This window comes from Pseudopodoces humilis, chromosome 6, assembly GCF_049639895.1.
Source record: "Pseudopodoces humilis isolate 2021_Gansu_Grassland_sample_001 chromosome 6, ASM4963989v1, whole genome shotgun sequence".
Taxonomy (NCBI): Eukaryota; Metazoa; Chordata; class Aves; order Passeriformes; family Paridae; genus Pseudopodoces; species Pseudopodoces humilis.
This window is the reverse complement of record NC_142205.1, coordinates 59,762,142-59,768,865: the sequence shown is the minus strand read 5'-3', so window position 1 is coordinate 59,768,865 and position 6,724 is coordinate 59,762,142. Positions and strand designations below refer to the sequence as shown.

Below are 6,724 nucleotides of genomic sequence, written 5' to 3'. Positions count from 1 at the left end.
CCTGTTGATTTATTTAATCACCATTAAACCACCAAACTCTACTGTAGTGTGGTTTGAGGTGTTGCTGGTTTTTTTCTCCTGGGTGTGTCAGGGTCTGCAATTTGGGGCTGGACCAGAAGGAGCGGAAAGCAAAGGGCGGGATATTTGTGTGGGGAGCCACAGCATGCTGGAGGAGGGGGAAAGGAAAAGTGTTCCCACCCCCTTATTTCCAGGTGTGCCAAAGGCCACCCCTGCCCCTTGGCAAATCCACAGTAAGGTGGAAAATCTGGCTGATGACCCCAGTGAGCTGGGCCTGGGGCTCTGCTTTATTAGGGCCATCACCTCCTGCAATGTGAGCAAGAGTTGTGCTGCTCTTCCTGAGGTGCCGGAAAGATGTCCTAGGGCATGAGGACTCTCTGGGCCACTGGCTCTGTGCAGCCATGGTGCTCCCTGGTACCAACTTCCCTGCAGCAAAGATGCAGGTGAGCAGTGAAAAGGTTATCATGAGTAAAGCTTGCTTTACTCTGTGTGACATTTGGTTGGTTTTTTTCCTCCTATCAGCAAGTAAACAACACGTTACTTAAAATCACATTATTCTAAATCCCACCCAGACCCTTCTTCCTTGTTCATGTGTGCAGGACAAGCACAATATTGACAGATAAAGCCTTGGGCTGTTGTGTCACTGTGCAGTTTTACAGCATGATGTTATGGTTCTGCACAGGACAGTGCCCAAGATGTCAGGGTAGGTGGGTACGTTCCCTTCAGCTGTCCAGTCTCAGGGGTGTCACTGCTGAACACTGCAGTACCAAATCCATGAACATATAAAAAAATGAAATATTTTTCTGCTACTTATAGTAGAACCACTCTTAATTTGCAGCCTGTTTCCACCACTGTAAAGGCTGGGAGCTGAACAACTCCTGGGTTTTGTGGTTTTTTGGAAATCGTGTTTTATTATTTTATTTTAATTTTTAAATTTTAATTTTAATTTTTTGTTTCTGTATGAGATCAGCTCTGAAACTTGTGGCTTCCAAATGCTACTGCCTTCGGAATGTGCCTCTTTCCTGACCCTTCATCCCACTAGTCCCCACTTCACTGTGAATACCTCAGCTGTGACCTGGCCCTTATTTTTTGGACCCCTCTCATCAGTTGTGTGAATAGTTGGGGATGCTGTGTTGGCAGTGATGCCTGTCAGAGTGATGGGCACCAGAATTCTGGAGTGCAGCCCCACCGCTGGGGTGAAAGACAGCAAGCGTGGGTTTGGCTGCAGCCAAAAGGCCCGAGGCACATCCGTGTGGCTGTGGTTTAAGGTTGTATTATAATGATGTGTTTGCTCCTGCAGGGCGAGCAGGGCTGGGAGCTCTCCCGGGACCAGCAAGCGGCGCTGCTGCTCAGGCAGCGGCCAAGTCCCGGTGCCTCCTGTGTCCCGGGGCTGGGTCACACACCTGGGGACATCGGAGGTGATGCTTGCGCAGCGACAGCTGGTGGGGGTGGGGATAGAGCAGGTTTTTTCGGATCCCTCCAGGAAGAGGAGTGCAGCTCTGCAGTGAGCCCAGCATACTAGAAGGACGGTCGAGACGTTTCAGGGGTGGGGCGAAAGGCTTCTTGCAAACATGTACATGACCCTGTGTCCATCCTCATCCTTGTGGGAGTGGTGCCGGGGTGCACAGCAGCCTGGCACAGCTGGGCAGGGGACTGCGTGCCCCGTCCTCCTCATTCCGTGCATAGAGAGAAAAAATGGGTTTAGTGTGAGTATGAGTGCCTTGCAAGCAGGGCCCAGGGTATTCGGCTGTGCTGCTCCACACGTGGGTCCCCTTCACGTGCCTTCCCGGAGACGTGCTGCCACTGCACTAGGATCCTGGCCAGCAGCATCCAACACTTGCCTCCTGCTGGCTGGCTGCTCCCCAGAAGCCAGGGAGCCGGTGCTGACTGCCGCCTGCCGGTCCTGCCAGGACAGTTTCCCATGGGACCATCCCTCCTGGTCATTGCCCTTCTCGGGAAAATCTCCTGCTTGGCCTCAGGGAGGGAGCTGCTCGTGTTGGGCCCATGCAGGGATGTGCCCAGAACCTGACAAGGACATTAGCAAGGTTTTGGGGGACACTTGGTGGCATTGCACTATCCCTATCAAATGCTGTTCATCCATATATGAGCAGGCCCACCCTGCTTGACGTCTGGAAGGGCTTGATGATCGGCAGGACTTCACAGGGTGAGGTTTTGGATGGACAGAGGGAGTGTGACCAAAAGATGTTCTCTTGGAGGATTCTAAGGCATTTTTAGGAGTTTGTGTATTTGGTCTTTGTGCCATATGTCTGTGCAGTGTGACCATCGGAGGGGAAAACTCCTGCTCTCTCCTGCTGGGCTGGCAGGACAAGCAGCTGGGAAGGTCAGCCACAGGCTCTAGAGGTTCCTGCCTCCAGTTTCAGGATGATTATGTGATGAAGTTGTCAGGGTCAGTTTTCCCAATGGGTTAGGCAGGGATAAAAAATGGCCACGTCAGTGTATGCTTTTATTATCCACCCACACGACATTCTTTGTGTATTGGGGGTGGCCTCCAGAGCCAAATGTAGTGATTTACCCAGAAATCAGCATTGGGGTTTAAAGCAGGTATTTTTGGATCCATCTGGGTTTTTGAAAACATGAGTTTGCATCATCTTAAAAGAAAGGTTTCTTGTGTTGGCTTTTTTTTGTCCTTTCCAAGAAGAAAAAATTCTATTTTTAATAAGTAGCTGGTGTGGCTGAAGTGGTGGGAAGCAGCAGTGCTGAGCCTGGCTGTGCAGCTGAACTTGGGGCAGCCACGGCACAAAGGCTGTGCTTATTCAACCCCATTATCTTCCTAGATTTGATGGGGGAAGCAGACAGAACCCTGCACTTGCAGACCACCTCTCCATCCAGCAGTGGCTTTTTTGACAGTGCAGAAAAATATCTTGGGTTTCCCATGGTGATCTGAGTTCTACAGCTGGCTGTAGGGCTTTTCCTCGGCCTGTGTTTGTCTTTAGCAAAATGGGAATATCTGTGGAAGAAACAATAATAGAATCACAGAATGGTCTTGGTTGGAAGAGATCTTAAACACCATCTCAATCCAACCCCCCTGCCATGGGCAGGGACACTAGACCAGGTTTCTCGGAGCCCCATCCAACCTGGTCTTGAACACTTCCAGGGATGGGGCACTTACTACTTCTCTGGGCAACCTGTTCCAGTGCCTCACCACCCTCATAGCAGAGAATTTCTTCTTAATATTGAATCTAAACCTTCTCTCTCTCAGTTTGAAGTCATCCCCCCGCTTGTCTTGTTACTACATGTCCTTGTAAGAAATTTCTCTTCCTCTTTCTTGTAGGCTCTCTTCAGGTCTGATAGGATTGTCTCTTCTGTGCCTCCTGTGATGGAATTCTGTGATGGGAACCACTCCTCTCCAAGCACACAGTGGGGCCAGGAGAGTTTGATTGCATTTCTCTGCCCTTTTCAATGGGGAAGTAAAACCTCTGACGGAATCACCGAGGCCATCAATCACAACAAAAGAAATATCCCAGACATGGGAAAACAGCATTTGACCTCAGTGAAACCCCAGAATGTTACAAACCTTTTGAATGCTCGAAGGAAATTTTTCTTCCAGCTCCCTTTACTGCCATGCACTTTGATGGCAAATAACTTTCCTATCCCTAGCTCAGCCATGTCCTAAGAGTTTTGTGGTATCCCCAGCACTGCCCCAAGGAGCTGGACAGCACAGGATGGTACAAGTAAAATGCAAGTGTTAGCATCCACCTGTACTGCATCCCCCAAACACATGATGGAAACCTTAAAGCTGCAGAGAAAGCAAGTGGTTTGCAGTTCAGTTTTTTCCCCCTTTTCACACCCTGAAATGCAAAGCTGCAAAAGAGCTGTTGTATTTTGGCAGAAGGCATCAGGTTACTGAACCTGCACCTGGGAGACAGGTTCAGCAACATTTGCCCTTTCTGTCCTAGACCTGATGTTGTTTCACCTGCAGAGTAAAAAAGTAGTTTCATGACAGTGTGCAAACTTCCAAAGCCACCTTTTAAAAAACTGAAATGAGTGCCTGAATGTTCAGGTACTTTTTGCAGAAGACACATACTTCTCTATTGTGGGAATTCCAAGGACAGAAAATTCTCAAAATCTTGTGCATGCAGGCTCAAACACAGAAATGAATACAGGGTTTGACCTGAGACCTTGTCAAAGGGTTCCGAATCTAGAAGCCATAAGCAAGAATATGAGTTTGTAGTTAAATGGAAAGACATTAAGCTAGGCAGTGGAAAGTTTTAAGGTTTTAAAATTAAGATACAGAAGTAGTTATAAAGGTAATAAGAAGTTTTAAAGCATAGCAAATAGTTTTGTTTGTCATTATATGATTATATTATATAATTAGTTAAGAGATTCCACACTGCAGCAAAGACATGTAAGACAAAATAATCAACTATTGGTGTGAAAGCAGAAACATTCTTTGTGGCAGTTTATTGGCTAATTAACCTTCAAGAGACCTTGTAGCCTGTGGTCTTGTGACCACTGACATCTAGCAAACATGGTAAAGATGTTCTCAGTCCTTCATGAGACTGTAGAAGAAGAATAATAAATCATGCTTCAAGACGTCCCCCAGTGGTCCTGTGACTCTTAAAATCCCGATACTCTATGTATTTAGGCCAGTTTGGATGGGGTACTGAGCAACCTGGTCTAGTGGGAGGTGTCCCTGCCCGTGGTAGGGGATTCAGACTTGATGAGATTTAAGATCCCTTCCAATCCAAAGCATTCTGTGATTCTATGATATGTAGATACATATATCACTCTTCTGCAACTCATGGGTGTACACAGTAACAAATAACTAGTGCAAGAGCAGCAGTTCCTGCTCACACAAGCAGCACACTCTGATTCTGCTGCAAGTGGGACCTTTTTAATCCCAGACTCTGGGGTTTTACCAAGTTAGAGCAGTGTGTGCTGTGTCAGGGAGATAGGCAGCCATCACCAGTGCAGCACAGAAGGAGTGTGCCTCCACACCATCCAGATGGACACTGATTTACCTTGGTCAGAGAGCTCAGTTCCTGAGCTGGGTATGCAGGCTGTTTGGTCATTATTTCTGCAATGAACACAGGCTATCTTCTTGCTTGCCTCCTGAAAATAAGGCCTTTGGGGGGCAGGGGGGTTTAGTTTGGCTTTTTCTCGTGAGGATGTGTTTGAGAGCTCTCACAAGTGGTGGGGCGACCAGACCTGGTAACTTACTCTGGCTGATGAGGTGTTTCTTGTTCCTGAAAAAAAGAAAAATAAACAAACATACTGAGGCTATCCAATATACAGATGTTGCTCAAACATGTGAGGGTCTGCATGGTGTTGGGTCTGGGATTTGTGATAATGCTACAACCTAGCCTCAGTGATTTGCTGGCTTTTGTTCCCAGAGCTCAGGGTGCTTCAAAGTGCTGACATTACAGAGCTACTCCTGGCCCACATTTTGCCAGGCATGTAAATATAATTAATTTCCTTTTTTTGGTTTCTCCTCAGAGAAAAAGGAAAATCATATGAAACGTTGAGTTGCAGAGGGCCAAAATATAAAGGTTGTGTACTGATAATGGAGGCTGATACAAGGTGCATCTTAGATATTCTGCCCTCACACTTTTATTCTAAAATTTAATGTTAGCAAAAGAATAATAAGCTGTGTGTGCAGCTGATGCTCGTTTGCATTTGTGTTTGTGCTCTGAGAGGTAAGGGGAAAGAAGGGCATTCCTTTTTCTTATGCTGTCACTCCCTCTTCTTGCTCATCAGTTCTCTCCCCAGCTGGTGACTGTGGCACACACAGTCCTGTCCCTGACAACATGTGGGGAGAGGTGGAAGCCAGGGCAAGCTCTGCCTCAGGTAACGCCTATACAGGTTTTAGGGGTGCCCTGGCTGCTGAGCTGCATGGCAGGGGTGCTCCTTTCCTGGCTGCAGCAGCACCTTGGTCTCTTCCCACCATGCTCAAAGTGTCCTTCTGGTTTTGTTTTCTTTACTTATTTTTGGCCCTGAGGTTTCCTTTCAGAATAGCTCCAGGGCATGGAAATAAGACAGTGTGGCCTCAGCCCCGCAGTGCACTCAGAGAAGCACTCTGCTCTGCTCATTTACTGCCCTGCAAAAATAATAACTAAATTTGGACTTAGGAGCCATGTCAGCCTGAGCCAGACAGGGACACTCTGACCCTGAAGTCCCCAGGGGCTCAGGCAAGTACACCCAAACCGTACAGGGCACCCTCAGTGGGTGCAAGCTGCAGCACAAAGCTGCAGCCAGTGGCTGGTGCAAACCCCACCTTCCACTAGACCATGTTGGTTAAAACCCCATCCTTTGGAGGCAGTTATGCTGTTCTATGTTTTGTTTCCAGCAAGGTGAGATCATTTTCCTGAAGATTTCAAAGCCTGTAATTTCTTTAAATAACAGATTCCTTTCAAACAAAGGGGTGATCACTCCAAGCCCTGCTGCCTTGGAGAGACAGAGTTCTTGCAAAAGCATTAAGAGAGCAAGACCAATGCTCCAAGCTTGCCATGTGATGCTTTTTAAAGTAATAATAAAAAATAAATTTCAAATAGAAACGTTTTGGATATGCTGGCCGAGTTCCCTGCTGATCTCCTGCCATGGTGTCAATGAGGTTGCTGGTCCTCAGGGCCTACCCGGGCAGCACCCGCTCCAGGAGCTAAACATAGGTGCTGGCTGCACAAGGCACTTGGGCACACATTAATTATCCTGGTGCTTTTTAGGGATCTTGGGTGAAATATGTGTTTTT

The 6,724-nt window shown here is 47.5% G+C and overlaps 1 protein-coding gene across 1 annotated transcript in view; it reads left to right on the top strand.

Moving 5' to 3' along the window:
• Positions 1–6,724, top strand: part of IBSP (integrin binding sialoprotein) — a 30,864-nt gene that overhangs the window by 17,211 nt on the left and 6,929 nt on the right. The window lies entirely within an intron of this gene.